Source organism: Danio rerio, chromosome 4 (genome assembly GCF_052040795.2).
Source record: "Danio rerio strain M-AB ecotype USA chromosome 4, GRCz13ab, whole genome shotgun sequence".
Taxonomy (NCBI): Eukaryota; Metazoa; Chordata; class Actinopteri; order Cypriniformes; family Danionidae; genus Danio; species Danio rerio.
The window spans coordinates 7,525,001-7,540,040 of NC_141024.2; the positions used below are offsets into that span (position 1 = coordinate 7,525,001).

Consider the following 15,040-nt stretch of genomic DNA (forward strand, 5'->3'; position numbering starts at 1 on the left):
AGATGATCATACTCTGATTGGTCAGATGGCCTACTTTGTTCTGATTGGTAAATGACTCTTCTTTGCTTAGGTCAGACAATCCTAATCTACTCTGATTAGTCAGATGGGCAACTTAGCTCTGATTGGTTAAATGACTCCGCTTTGGTCAGACAGTCCTAACCTATTCTGATTGATCAGATGGCCTACTTTGCTCTGATTTGTCAGACTACCATATTCTACTCTGATTGGTCAGAAGGCCTACTTTGCTATAATTTGCCAGACAACCCCAAATCTACCCTGTTTTGTCAGATGGCCTATACTTTGCTCTGATTCGTTAAATGACTTTGGTTTGGTCAGACAATCCTAATCTACTCTGATTGGTCAGACAGCTTACTTTGCTCTGATTGGTTAAATGACTCTAGTTTGCTTTGGCCAGAAAATCCTAACCAATTCTGATTGATCAGACGGCCTATCTTGCTCTGATTAGTTAAATGACTCCACGTTGCTTTGTTCAGACAACCGTAATCTACTCTGATTGGTCAAATGGCTTACTTTGCTCTGATTGGTTAAATGACTCTAGTTTGCTTTTGATAGACAATTTTAATCTACTCTGATTGGTCAGATAGCCTATTTTGCTCTTATTGGTTAAATTTCTCTAGTTTGCTTTTGTCAGACAATCCTAATCAATTCTGATTGGTCAGATGGCCTATCTTGCTCTGATTGGTTAAATGACTCCACTTTGCTTTGGTCAGACGATCCTAATCTACTCTGATAAGTCAGATGACCTGCTTTGCTCTGATTGGTTAAAGAACTCTACTTTGCTTTGGTCAGACAATACTGATCTATTCTGACTGGTCAGATGACCATACTCTACTCTGATTGGTCAGCTGGTGCCGTCATGTAATTTCTAAAATTATTATTTCAGGAATTTCTGTAAACTTTCTGAGAACCTTTGCTCTTATTGGTCAGGTGGCCCAGTCTATGATTATAGGCCAGATACCCCTTCTCTGCTCTGATTAGCCAGATTTTCATCATCTGCTCTGATAGGTCAAATGCCTCTAATCTGCTCTGATTGGCCAGGCTGTTATTTTCTGCTCTGATTGGTCAAATGCCCCTACTCTGCCCTGATTGGCCAGATGATTGTTGTCTCCTCTAAAAGGTCGGATGCCTATATTCTGCTCTGATTGGCCAGACTGTCGATCTCTCCTCTGATTGCCTATATTGGCATTCTCCACTCTGATTGGCCAAATGTATACTTTCATCTGATTTCTCAGCTGGCTCTATTTATCTCTAATCGGTCTAGGCCCTACTCTGCTTTGATCGACCAGATGGTCATTCTCTCCTCTGATTGGTCAGATGCCCCTGCTCTGCTTTGACTGGGCAGTTGATCATTCTCTGCTCTGAATGGTCAAATGGCTGGCCAAATTCCGCTTGATTGGTCAGATGATCCTACTCTGCACTTATTTATCTGATTGGTCAGATAGTCATTCACTGCTCTGATTGGTCATAAAGCACTTCAGAATTGGATTCTTGTGGGCCTCAATATCTCCATTTCCACATTAACCATGACACTATGCAGAGTTTTATCATCCACACACTCTCCATGTGAGGAAACATCTGACAAAAAGCAGTTTAACCTCAGGTTTTTCATCTTGCCTGGCTTAATATGTGGTTCCATGAAGTTCACAGAGAGGTTCTGGAAGTTGAGGCTGTGCCATTACAGAAGCGATCATGTCTCCACACACCCGACGAGGCTAAATGGCACTTTTGTCTCCAGTTGAGCCCTGGAGAACTCAAAACAAAGCGTCAGCAAAAAACAAAAGCTGCTGTCTACGCCTCGGCGAATCTGACACCTGACAGGAATCTAAAGCAGCCTTCACCATCCAAAAAATCTCCCTCTCTTTCTCTCAGTCTTCCCGGCCTTCAGTGTTAGAGGAGATATATGATACTGTAGATAGAAAGCCAGGGCTCTTAATAAAAATCATCCATTTCTGTCACTGCCTAGCTGAGGGAGGTGAAAAATGCATTTGCACAGTATCAATAGGTGATTCATTCATTTATTTATATATTTATTTATTTTCTGCGTCCCTCTCCACCTGTTTTCCCCAGTGCAAATTGTATTCTTGTGAAATGATGGGTCTTGTAGGGCATTATGGGTACAGTCGTCCTCTAAATCCCGTCATCTTTTCATGCTGTTCGTTCTGGCCTGAAGGGCTGCTTGTCATTAGCCAGAGACGAGAGAGACAGAGCGACATTTATTATGGCTGACTTTAATGAAGGTGAGCGAGTCTTGAGAGGAGAGGCTGAATAGTTTTACTTCATGCATAAACAAGTTAACCTTGCTTTTTCAATAAAGACATAGTTATATAAATATTAAAAAGAGAATTTACCCGGAAAGCTCTCTGAAAGTTGTGAGCGAATATCATCTGATCCCAAATGGTCATAAATAGATATTTTTTTAATATATGTTATTAAATTCAAACAAGCAAACAAACAATTCAATAATGTATAAATATGAAGACTAAATGATATTAATGTATTTATTTATCTGTTAATGTTGTTTTAATTTTATTGGTGCAAATGTGATTAATTTCCGATTAAATATGATTAAATCATTCATTTTGCTTAAGCTTAGTCTTTTTATTCATCAGGGGTCGCCACAGCGGAATGAACCGCCAACTTATCCAGCAAATGTTTTACACAGCGGATGCCCTTTCAGCTGCAACCCAGTACCAGGAAATAAATATTATAATTAAATGGCTTATTTAGATTTAAAGTTAAATAAACAAATAAATAAGTGAATAAATAAAACAAACATAAACATTATTAAACCATTTATTAATTGATTAGAAATTATTATAATTATTTTAGTTTAGTTTAATTTAACATTAATTACACAAAATCTGCTATGTATATATGTGTAATCTGCTATAATAATTATGTATATTTAATGCACCCACATGCATACAAATCTGTAAAATCTAAAAAAAATATATTTATAATTATAATATTTTAATATTAATATACTATAACGTATTAATTAATATTTTTTATTTATTTATAATGTATATGTAATGCACACATATGCAAATAAATCAATATAATATATTTATAATATATATTTTTTATACTTATCTATCTATATTTATTTATTTATTTATTTATTTATTTATTCATTTATTTAATATGTATATTTAGTGCACACCCATGCATAAACATTTATAGAGTCTATATATTTGTCATATATTTATTTTTATAGGTATCTAAATTATTTATTTATTTATTTATTTATTTATTTATTTATTTATTTATAAGGTATATTTAATGCACACACATGTATATAAATCTATATAATATATTTATAATATATTTATTTTTAAATTAATCTATTTGATATATTTTATTTATTTATTTACTTATTTATGTATTTATTATGCATCTATAAAATTTATAAGAATCTAACCTATACAAAATAGTATATTTATATGTTATATCGATATAAATAAACACATACATGCATGCATGTATGCATTTATCTACACATAATAAATATACACAGTACACACACACACACACACACGTATTGTCAAAACATAATTTTATTTTGAACCTGATTAATCTTTGCTCAGCACAAGTAAAATTACATTAATTAATGCTTTTTTGTGTTTTCACTGTAAAACTAAATTTTTTATATAAAGTATTATAATATTTGTGGATTTAAAAATCTAGATAGCATAGATGCATTTTGTGTCTATATATGGAAGCTTGAAAGTCTCAGCCCACGTTTTTTTTGTCTGATAATTATGCAATAAAACAAAAGTCTCACTTTAGCGGCCGCCTGTGAAGCTCTTGGCAGACGATCCGCGAAAGTGAGTGATACTGCGATGGCTCAGCGTTTTGTTTGCTTAGCACGAAGATATTTTTGGTTGGATGCGCAGATGTTTTGGCCTCCGTGTTTGTGTTTTGAGAGCAAACCTGGATGCTTTTGTTCTCATCTATGCGAGAGCACTTGCAGTGATGGACTGAAAATTGCAGGCAGGTGGAAAAAGTCACAGAATGAAGCCGTTTCTTGCCATCGAAGTGCTCAAAACATGATTATCCTGCGCATAGGCAATCTGCCACCAAACATCCTTAAGGTCAATGCGATACGTCACATTCAACATCTTTTTATAGCCCAATCTCACAGCTTGTAAAATCATCCTTTGCTATCAAGCTGTGCTGTGGTGGTGATATTTTACCAGTCGGCTAAATGCTAACAACTCTGTACTGGTGAAAACATCTTACAAATATCTCATAAGTCTAAAGAGATCTCTGAAATAGATACAAGGTAAGCTTTTAAGCACCTGAAATCAAAATGACAGTTTTTTGGGGGGTGTGTTATTATTTATATGATAGTCTTAACGTTAACTAATGCGCTTCAAAACAAAGCCAGAATAAACATTTAGCAATTAGCATTTCAAAACTTGCAGATTCTCATTTCCACCAATAACAGTCGGTTCTTTTCATGACATGCCTTTGCACTTTCATTAAATTTACTGACTAATCAAATGCTTTGTAGTATCTGAAGTCCCGCCCACTTCATAGGGAGGCTGAAATGATGTCAGGCATTAAACAAAACCGTGTAAGATAAGCTATCGGTTCATTCTTTCACTAAAAATAAAGCTGAATTTAACTTCAGTGCTTACAAAATCTGAATAATGAAATAGAATATGGCTGGATGTATTGTATTTTAATGCTGTAGCAAAGGCCCTGTTCAGAATAGATGCTGTAATTCATTAGTTATCATGTAGTTTATATTGTGTGCGGAGGGGTGCATTAGCAGTTATGAACTATTTGGCCCTGTTTACACTGCCAGTTAAATGTGACCCAATTCCGATATTTGCTTATATGTGAGAAAGATCGGATCTGTTGACTGTGTAAAAATAATTTTTTTTTTAAAAAGGAGGCATTCGGATATTCAGAAATCTGTTTCAGGCCTCCTTATATAATACATTAATAACTAAACGACAAATTTCGTCTGCGTTTTATTCCCTTTAGGGCTCACGAGAGATGTATTTAAAGAATTAGTTAACCAAAACATGCAATGAATTAGGCGTCTGGACCTTCATGCCGTCCACTAGTCCAGTTTTCTCCCGTGTGAGTTGAGTGCGCCTTCTGATGTTTTTGGCCTTTAATCGGATATGTTTATAATAAAATCATGTTACAACTTAAAATGATTACTTTATTAATTATTATTACTTGATTAATTATAATGATACTTTGTAATAAATATATTATTAAATAATACATTTATTAATGTTGTTGTTAATAATATTAATATATTACTATTATTATTATTTACATTTTGGAGTTGTTGTTAATATTGATATCTATTATTATTATTATTAATATTATTGATGTTGTAGTTGTTGTTGTTAATAATATTGATATTAATTGTTGTTGTTGTTATTATTATTGATATTGTAGTAGAAGTAGTTGTTGTTGTTATTATTATTGATGTTATTGTTATTATTCATATTCATATTATTAATATAATTATTATTGTTATTATTAATGTTGTTGTTATTATTGGTATTATTATTATTATTATTATTATTATTATTAGTTTTACCATTTTTATATAATAATAATAATAATAATAATAATAATAATAATAATAATAATAATAATAATAATAATTATTATTATTATTATTATTATAATTATAAATGTTGTTGTTTATGTTGTTATTATTATTATTATTATTATTATTATTATTATCATTATTAATAACAATAATAATTTTACTACTACTACTACTACTACCACCACTACTATTACTACTACCACTACTATTACTAATATTAATAAATAATATAAATTCTTTCTGTTTCTAAGTATTTAAATAGCAAAAACTGACACCTCAATTTTTACAATTTTTATTAGTTAAATCCTTTTTATTGTGCATTGAAGAGTTCAAAATCATGATTTTTAAAATAATTGCAAACAAACTCTTGCACCTTTAAAAATCAACTGTATTCTACAAAAAAAGTGCATTACAAAAAAAAAGTTGTTTAGGAACTTGAGTTTGCTTGGCTAAGTACAGCAGTTTTGTCTTGTTGGAGACATTTCTGCATGAATGTGTACAGTAGGGTAAATCTATTCATAATTCAGACAATTATTCCCTCGCTCCTCTCTCCTCTCCTGGGCCGTGTGTCAACGGCAGGAAAATCCAAATGCTGCAGTGGCATGTGCGTGAAATGAGACACCCAAACACAAACAAATATGATCTGTCAAGCGCTCTTGGACAGCAGCAGCGAGCGCAGGTGGATTGCTCTCGCAGATAAGCAGTAAAAAAGCCTCTCTCTTCCTCAATAAAATATGTATGGATCTCTATGAAGGTGCATTTCTCTCTGGAGAGTCAGAAAGATCCACCGTGTGCCTGCTTTATGATTAGCGAAACTCTCTCCGGCCACCGCTTCCATTGATGAACATCTCCAGCTAATATGTTGCTCCATTGATTCTTCGTTATTTCCATTCCCAGAGTGGTTTAAATGCGCGGCGGCGGTAGCCCGGGCGATTAATTTGCAGTTCTATTAAAACAAAGTCATTAAAAGCACACTGTGTGGCATTTGATAATTAAAAATGGGAGCAAAAATAACCCTCATTAGCATCGCGGACGCCTTGTTTTGTTGCACTCTGACGTCTTAAGAAGTTGCATTTAGCGAATGACTGATAGAGGAACAGTGCGCCTGTTGACCGACAGCTCTTATGCTGTTGACATTTGACCGATGGCGCATAACGGAAATTAAATGAACAAGAGATTTGGTGACCAAGCCATCGTAAAACAAAAAAATGGGTGCTAATAAGTGGGATTTAGACTTGGGAAATGGAAGTGTGTTTAATTGCATTGGATGTGCATGTGCAGTGTACTTTAAATAGTACTTTTAAATCTTTTTATGTTGGTTTTTATATTGTTTCACCTTCCGTTGATGTCACAGTTTGAGCATGAAGAACATCAGAAAATGTACACATCACAATTGGCTGAATTTAAATAATTTATGCCAAAAGGGGTGGGGCCTGAGTGGCATTAATTATATGTTGTCCTCATGTATAAGAGATGCAGCTTCACGGATCCAATATACTGGTACACATTTAAATTCCTTCCCCAATTCACAAACATGAACTTTGTATGAACTTGTGTGTTGTTGTTTTTTTACATAACAACGTGTGTGTTTGACAGCTGACTCATAAGAGAGTTCCGTTTAATTCTAGCATGGCGTTTTGTGCTTTGCTTCATATCCGTTTGCTTAGAAAACTGTAAACAACACTTAAAAATTACACAATCAATTAGTCCTGACAGCATATGTTTTTAGGTCATTGTAACCTCTTAAACTAAGTTAATCATGTTCTAACTTAATTTTATAAGTTATGCAAGCTGTTTTAAGTCAGTTTAACATAATATAAGTTCAATGGACATATAAGGTTAATTTGATTCAGTATTAAAATTCACGACAATTAAGATTTGTTTCACAGTGCAGGAGTTTAAACTGGCAAGTCTTTACAGTATATTTAGGTCATTTTCTATGTTGCTGCCAGAGTAACCGAAGCACTGTAAATGTTCCACCTTCTTCTGGAAATGAGGACGAGGACCAGCAACTCATTTGCATTTAAAGAGACTTCAACAATTAATGTGCATGTTTTTGCTTGCATCCAAAAATGAGCAGTTAAACACATTTAATAGGTTGTTTGAATGCTGAAACAAGTTCTGTTAGAAAAATAAGATTCATGTCAGACTAAATATACAGAAGTTTACACTAAAAATGCTGAGTATCACCATCATGATGTTTCAACACAAATCAATTAAATCAGTTAAAACTTGATTATTTTTAAAAATGTATGTAGATTGAAAAAAAAAAACTAAGAACTGTGTTGTTTCAACTCAATTTAAATGGGTAGATTGATTGTATGTATATTAAGTTCACATAATGTTGGTTGTGTCTGCAAATGTAAGATGTTGGGGAAGAAATCGCATGTGTATCAGAATGGATTTGCAGTGTTGGGCACAACTGAGAAATGTAGTTAAGCTAGTAGCGTCACTACTTGTAGCGACCCTGTTAGCTTAACTACATTTCTCAGTAGCGTGGCGGTAACGTCGCTACTTTCTGAATCTAATAGCTTTTCAATGGAAAAGCTTTTTTTTTTTTTTTAAGCTGTGCCCAAAGATACTTTAGTAATTTTTAATAAGTACTATAATGTTTTTGATCTACATAATAGCGAAGTACCTAAATTAATTTGTTGTGGTATTTTTTATTATAAATATACATATAAATAAAAAAAATAGTAAAGGCTAAAATAGACTATATGGTAAATACTATTACTTCATGATTGTTACTACTGATACTTCATTATGTAGTGTAATTCATTAATGAAGAGGTGTAAAAAATAATATATATATATATATATATATATATATATATATATATATATATATATATATATATATATATATATATATATATATATATATATATATATATTTACACCTCTTCTACACACACACACACACAATATAATGCTAAATATTCCCCTTTACTATAAATTTCTGTAGTATTTTAAATGTGTAAGACCTGGTTTTATTGAATTTGTAGTTTTGCTGTTATACTATAATTTTTTTCTTCTGTTTGGTACAGCATAATATTTACAGTAAATAACTGAGCTGAACTATTCTGCCTCATATATTGTATTAATGGTTTTATTAATCACTAAGATATGATTGACTTGGATTGAAGTTGCTTCGATTTAAAAATGAAAATTGAAAAATAGCTTAGATGTAGCTAAGCTACTTTTGCCATGTAGCTTTTAGCTTAGCTTGCTACATTTCCTGCTACATTTTACATTTATTGCAATTAAGCTACAGTTTTGGTTGAGTAGCTAATAGCTAATCTCTTCTAATGAAAACATAATATTACCAACTCAACCACTTAATTAAATTAAAGATACACTAATAATTTACTAAATTTACCTTAATAAACCTAATTCGTTCATGTTCTCCTTACACAAATCACAAATGTGTTGAACCCAATTTTTTACAGTGTATTTTTTAAGTTTACAATATTGTGACATTTATGTTTGGGGAGGAAAACTCTAAAATACGTTGCTGCATTTATAAACAGTGCTAACTGGTACAGAGAACACTGAAAATAAAAAAAAGATTCAAGCTATTTATATGGGCTGAATTAAAACAAACAAAAATTTAATGTACTATTGTACAACTTAATTTTCTTTGTTTAACTTCAGCCCGTTTTATTTGTTTGCATGCACTTACCTTAAAAACGGTAGTAAATCCAATGCATCATTGTTTTTCAGTGAATTAGTTCCTCTGGAAGGTCTTTCCAGATCTTTTTCTTACTCCAACAGCAGCATTACCCAGCAAAATAAACAAAAAGTGTAATAAAGCCGCTTTAAGTAGGTCACAAAGAGCACACTAAGATTAGCTAATTGCATTCGATACGCATTTTAACTATACCACCTATTCATTAAATTGCATATAGAGTACGATTAAGAGCCCGGAAACAATCAAGTACCTTTTGAACCAAACAGTAAGCCATGCATGCCCTTTCAGATGATTATTCCATATCCAGATTTATGCAAGCCACAAATGAGTGATGCATTATGTATCAGCGGTACGGATCTATACGGCAATAATGAGCAGCGTTCATTGATTAATGTGCCGCAAAAAAGCGAGCGTTTGGTATTCAAAGAAACCGGCACGACACAAGGTTGTCTGCACCATGGTGATTGATGGCATTTCATAGCGCTCTTTACAGCGCCCTCCATGGGACAGATGTGAATCGGCGAGTGGCGATAATGATTTATGCGTACCGCAGTCGGACTAAATGTTACGGGCCCAATGTGGGCAGAACTGAAACTATCAAAACTATCAAAGCTGTGAGTGTGAGAATGTCACTGTAATCGGCAGAATTAGTGTGTGTGTGTGTGTGAGAGAGTGTGTGTGTGTGTGAACAGCAGGCGACTGATTGAAAACGTTGAAAGAAATGGCTCCAGTTTCTTGATTAAAGGCTGAACCAGTGACTGATTGTGTGTGTGTGTGTCTCTTGGTGTGTGAGTGTAGCTAAAAGGTGACAATTTTGGCCCTGTGTCTAATCTCTCCTTGCTTCAGTTTTAAAAGGTCACTGAAATATTTAGCGTCCTGTTACTGCGGGTTACATTTGAGACTGTGCTTGGGTTTTTTTTTTTTTTTTTTTGTGCAGCTGATGACTGAAATTTCAACATGTAAGAGCGAAAATGACTTGCTAAATTAAATTACAGGAGTGGGAGTGGGTCAAATGTGGGTTAATGTTCCTGAGCTGGATAACTGTGTGCTGCTCATGGGAGAGGATTGAAACGTGCTCGTTTATCTCGTCTCCGTTCATGTGTCAGGGTGGATGTTTTACCTTTTATAATGCATGTTTTGGGTCTGCGTGTGCTGAAATAAAAAGAAAACATTGGGATTTTAGATGGAGGAGATATTTAGATGTCTGGGATCAGGTTGTTTGTGCAGTTTTAATTCGTACAGACTTTTTTATTTAAGTTTAGCAAATGGGTAGATGTAAATTTGTTAATATTATTGTTTACTGTTAATTTTCTGTTTGTTCATACACAAATTTACCATGATATACTATTAAAGAAGTGATCCAGAATGTATTTTTAAGGCTTGGTTGTGTTTACAAGATGTAAAGCAATGTGTGCTCATGCTTTAATTGTAGAAAATCACCTTATTTTTTTCATATCTTACTTTGAATATATACAGCTGCTCAGCTAACATGAAAATGACTGTTATATTTCCTAGTTCCTCCAAAAAGCCCGCCCTCAAGAGGCTTTGATTGGTCAGCTAACATAATGTGCTGTGATTCGAGGATCAGCTCCACGTCAACAGGTAAAGCGTCATGCTCCTACAAGCATGCGCTTTGCCTCGGCTTTGTAAACACTGTCATCCAGAGTAGCTGTTTGCCTTATCAGTTTGAGCTGAATCAGACAGAAAATAAAGAGGACACAGCTGAACCTCACGTCTGTTCTTTAAAATTAAATCTGACAATTGCCTTATATATTTGGGTTATAAGCTTGTGTATGTAATATGAAACGTTCAACTATCTTTTGTGAGTGCGTTGTTTGAGATGTTTAATGCACGACAAGCAGCCGTAAAGAGGGACACTGCAGTGCTGCTGAAGATTGTGGCTGTTTGCAGCGATTTGACTGATAAATATGAATTTGTGCTGCATTGTTAGCGGTGCCAAACAGCATTTCCCATTGTTTACATCCTTGTTTACGTCCTCACTACAACATACCATTAACACTAGACACTGTGCATGTAGTTGATCAATTTTAACAAACAAATATACTTACAGGCCACAATCCACAGCTTCATCTATTATGGTTGGTTATACTTAGAATAAAATTGTTAGCATTTAAAAAAAAAAATGTTGTTTGAAAATATTAAAATGATAAAAGTTAAAACATACAAGCATTAAAGTTTTTCAGATATATATATATATATATATAAAAAGATTTCCCACTCATATTTTTTATGCTGCGTTTAATAATATTAACAATACCTTTTATTTAAAGTGCCTTTCAAGAAACCCAAGGTCAATGTACTATCAATGTATCTATCTATCTATCTATCTATCTATCTATCTATCTATCTATCTATCTATCTATCTATCTATCTATCTATCTATCTATCTATCTATCTATCTATCTATCTATCTATCTATCTATCTATCTATCTATCTATCTATCTATCTATCTATCCACACACATACACACACACACAATTCTAAAATAGACTGACAGTACAAAAATAAAGATGATAAAATAAAATATATTTTGTATATACAGTATAAATGAATTGTATATTTTGAGTTCTTAACAGCTTTTAACATGCAAATAGAAAACTGAATTACTTATAACATTACAGACATGGCATGAGGTTGATATATAGGTTAATATTCCTGAGCTGTATAAACATGCTAATAGGTGAGCACCAAAAACATATAAACCTGTGCCAATTCATCTCCAATATGCGTTAATATGGGCACTATACGCAACAACAGTATTTTGCGTCTGTCTTTTTAAACAGAGCTCAGAGCAAAGCTTTCCAGATGGAGGAGTCATTTCTAATGCGTTTAGTTGCAAGCCTGATGTTATCCAAACAGACAAGGTGGTCGACTTCAACTTCCAGATAGCTTTTAACCAGATTAGCATGCTTTCTGCCACATCCGAAAGGATCTGCAATACTCAGGAGGATCCGAAGGCTGATAAAGTTATATAAAAAGGCTCTGAATGGCGAGTGTTGCATGAATAAACAGACACATGCAGGATCCAGATGGAGGCTACGCTGAAAGTAACACTTCATAGGCGAGAACATTTGTCTAGGAAGTTATGTAGTCAAAGTCGATGCCGTATGTGATTTGATGCTAATGGAAACAGGCCTGTGAGGGATTGAAGCACAGCTCAGTCTGTTGCAGATTTGTAGTTATAGGCATCAGATGGTCACAAAAAAATTGGCTTGTGGAAGTTGATTGTGTTAGTTAGACTTTTACATTAAGACTTTCCTAAGATGGTGTAAAAAGTGTTTGCCCCCTTACTGATTTCTCATGTTTGTCACACTTCAGTGTTCAAGATCATCAAAAAGAATCAATTTAAGACTACAACTCATGCAAGAGGTCACAGATGACCCCACAACAACATCTGAAGAACTGCAGGCCTCACTTGCCCTCTAGTTAAGGTGAGTGTTCATGACTCCACCATAAGGAAGAGACTTGGTTCCAAGATGAAAGCTTCTTCTGAAGCAAAAAACATTAAGGTTTGTCCCAGTTTTGCCAGAAAACATCTTGATATTCTCTAAGCCTTTTGGGAAAATACTATGTGGACTGACAAACGTTTTTGGAAGGTGTGTGTCCCATTAGATGTGGCATAAATGCAACAATACATTTCAGAAAAACATCATTATACTAACATTTAAATGTGGTTGTGGTAGTGTAATGGTCTGGGCCTGTTTTGCTGCTTCACGACCTGGAGGACTTGCTGTGATAAATGGATCCACAAGTTTAGCTCTGTACCAAAATATCCTAAAAGAGAAAGTCCGGCCATTCGTTAGAGACCAAAAGCTGAAGCAAACCTGGGTTTTGCAGTAGGACAATGATTCAAAACACACCAGCAAGTCCACTTCTTTATGGCTGAAGAAAAAAAAGAAGACCTTGACCTGAATCCAATTGAGATGCTTTTACGTGACCTTAAAATTTGTGGTTCATGTTGGAAAACCCTCTAATGTGGCTGATTTAAAACAATTCTGCAAAGATGAGTGGGTCAACATTTCTCCACATTGCTGAAACAGACTCGCTGCAAGTTATCAAAACGCTTTATTGCATAAAAATAAAATGAATAAATATTAGTCAAAGATAACAGAAGTGAACACATCAGGTATTTTTTTAAAGTGTTTATTATTAATAAAAAACAAAACGCAAGACTACAACTCATGCAAGAGGTCACAAAAGACCCCACAACAACATCTGAAGAACTGCAGGCCTCACTTGCCTTTAGTTAAGGTGTGTTCATGACTCCACCATAAGAAAGAATCTGGGCTCATCCCAGTTTTGCCAGAAAACATCCCGATGATCCCCAAGACTTTTGGGAAAATACAATGTGGACTGACAAACTTTTTTGGAAGGTGTGTGTCCCATTACACGTGGTGTAAATGTAACAATACATTTACAAAAAAACTAACAGTGAAATGTGATGGTGATAGTGTGATGGTCTGGGCTTGTTTTGCTGCTTCACGACCTGGAGGACTTGCTGTGGTAAATGGATCCATGAATTTAACTCTGTACCAAAATATCCTGAATGGAGATAGTGGGCCATCTGTTAGTGACCTCTAGCTGAGATGAACTTTGTTTTTGCAGCAGAACAGCGAACTAAAACACACCAGCAAGTCCACTTCTGCAAAACAAAATAAAGACTTTGGAGTGGCCCAGCCAAAGTCCTGTCCTGAATCTAATTGAGATGCTGTGGCATGACCATAGATATGGTGGTACATGTTTGAAACCTTTCAATGTGGCTGAATTACAGTTCTGCAAAGATGAGTGGGTAAACATTTCTCCACATTGCTGAAACAAATTCACTGCAATTTATTGAAAACACTTGATCGCAGTTGTTGCTGCTAAGGATGGCCCTGCCAGTTATTAGGTTTAGGGGGCAAACATTTATTCACACAGAACTATTTAGCTTTGGATTTTGTTTTCCCTTAATAATACCTGCATGATGTGTTTACTTGCTGTATCTTTGATTAGAATTCTATTTTATTTGATGATCTGAAACTTTAAAGTGACAAATATGCCATAAAATAAGAAATCAGTAAGGGGGCAAATACTTTTTCACACCACTATGCATATATGATCTAGTATTTTGTTCATAATTTTTTTGTACGTCTGGCTGAAACGGTTGAAGATATAAACGTGTGTATTTGACACATCCTTAACACCGTCTTCAGATCCCGCCGTCTGCACGACTTGTGCGTGGTGTAATATTTCTGAAAGTGCTGCCATCAGGTCTTTCCGTCTCTCCTCCAGCATCTACACCTCAGCCCGTGTGAATGTCGTACGTCTGCTCGTCTCCACAGCTTTAGTCAGGAGACTCTGTCAGGTCAATTAACAGTGCCGTTCCGTACATTTTCCACCTGACTCTTCCCATTAGCACCGCTGAGGTACATGACAGCAAAGTCTCAACCACGCCTTCTGTACAAACCTTCCTTCCTTCGCGGAGTTATTTCCGTTTTTCTTCTTTGTTTAGTGTCACACTGTCGTTTATAAACTTCTTCACACTTCATCTCTCCGCCTCACCGGATTTAAAGCAAGACGCTGCAGGCAAAAACACTGTTTTTTAATATACCTGCTAGTTTTGAGATTTTGAGTTTTTTTTCAAGCGTAATGTAACATTATAATCCAGAATATTCTGTTAAGAGTTTCTTTTGTCACACTTAACACTTATCAAGTTGTTTTTCACAACTTGCATCTAATAGTAT

General features: G+C 34.5%; 1 long non-coding RNA gene across 1 annotated transcript in view; it reads left to right on the forward strand.

The window, feature by feature from the left end:
- LOC147844617 (uncharacterized) overlaps positions 1 to 15,040 on the forward strand; it is a 341,112-nt gene that overhangs the window by 61,715 nt on the left and 264,357 nt on the right. Inside the window, exon 5 of the long non-coding RNA XR_015942227.1 lies at positions 12,636 to 12,748. This is a non-coding gene — a long non-coding RNA (uncharacterized LOC147844617). The remainder of the gene's footprint in view (positions 1 to 12,635; positions 12,749 to 15,040) is intronic.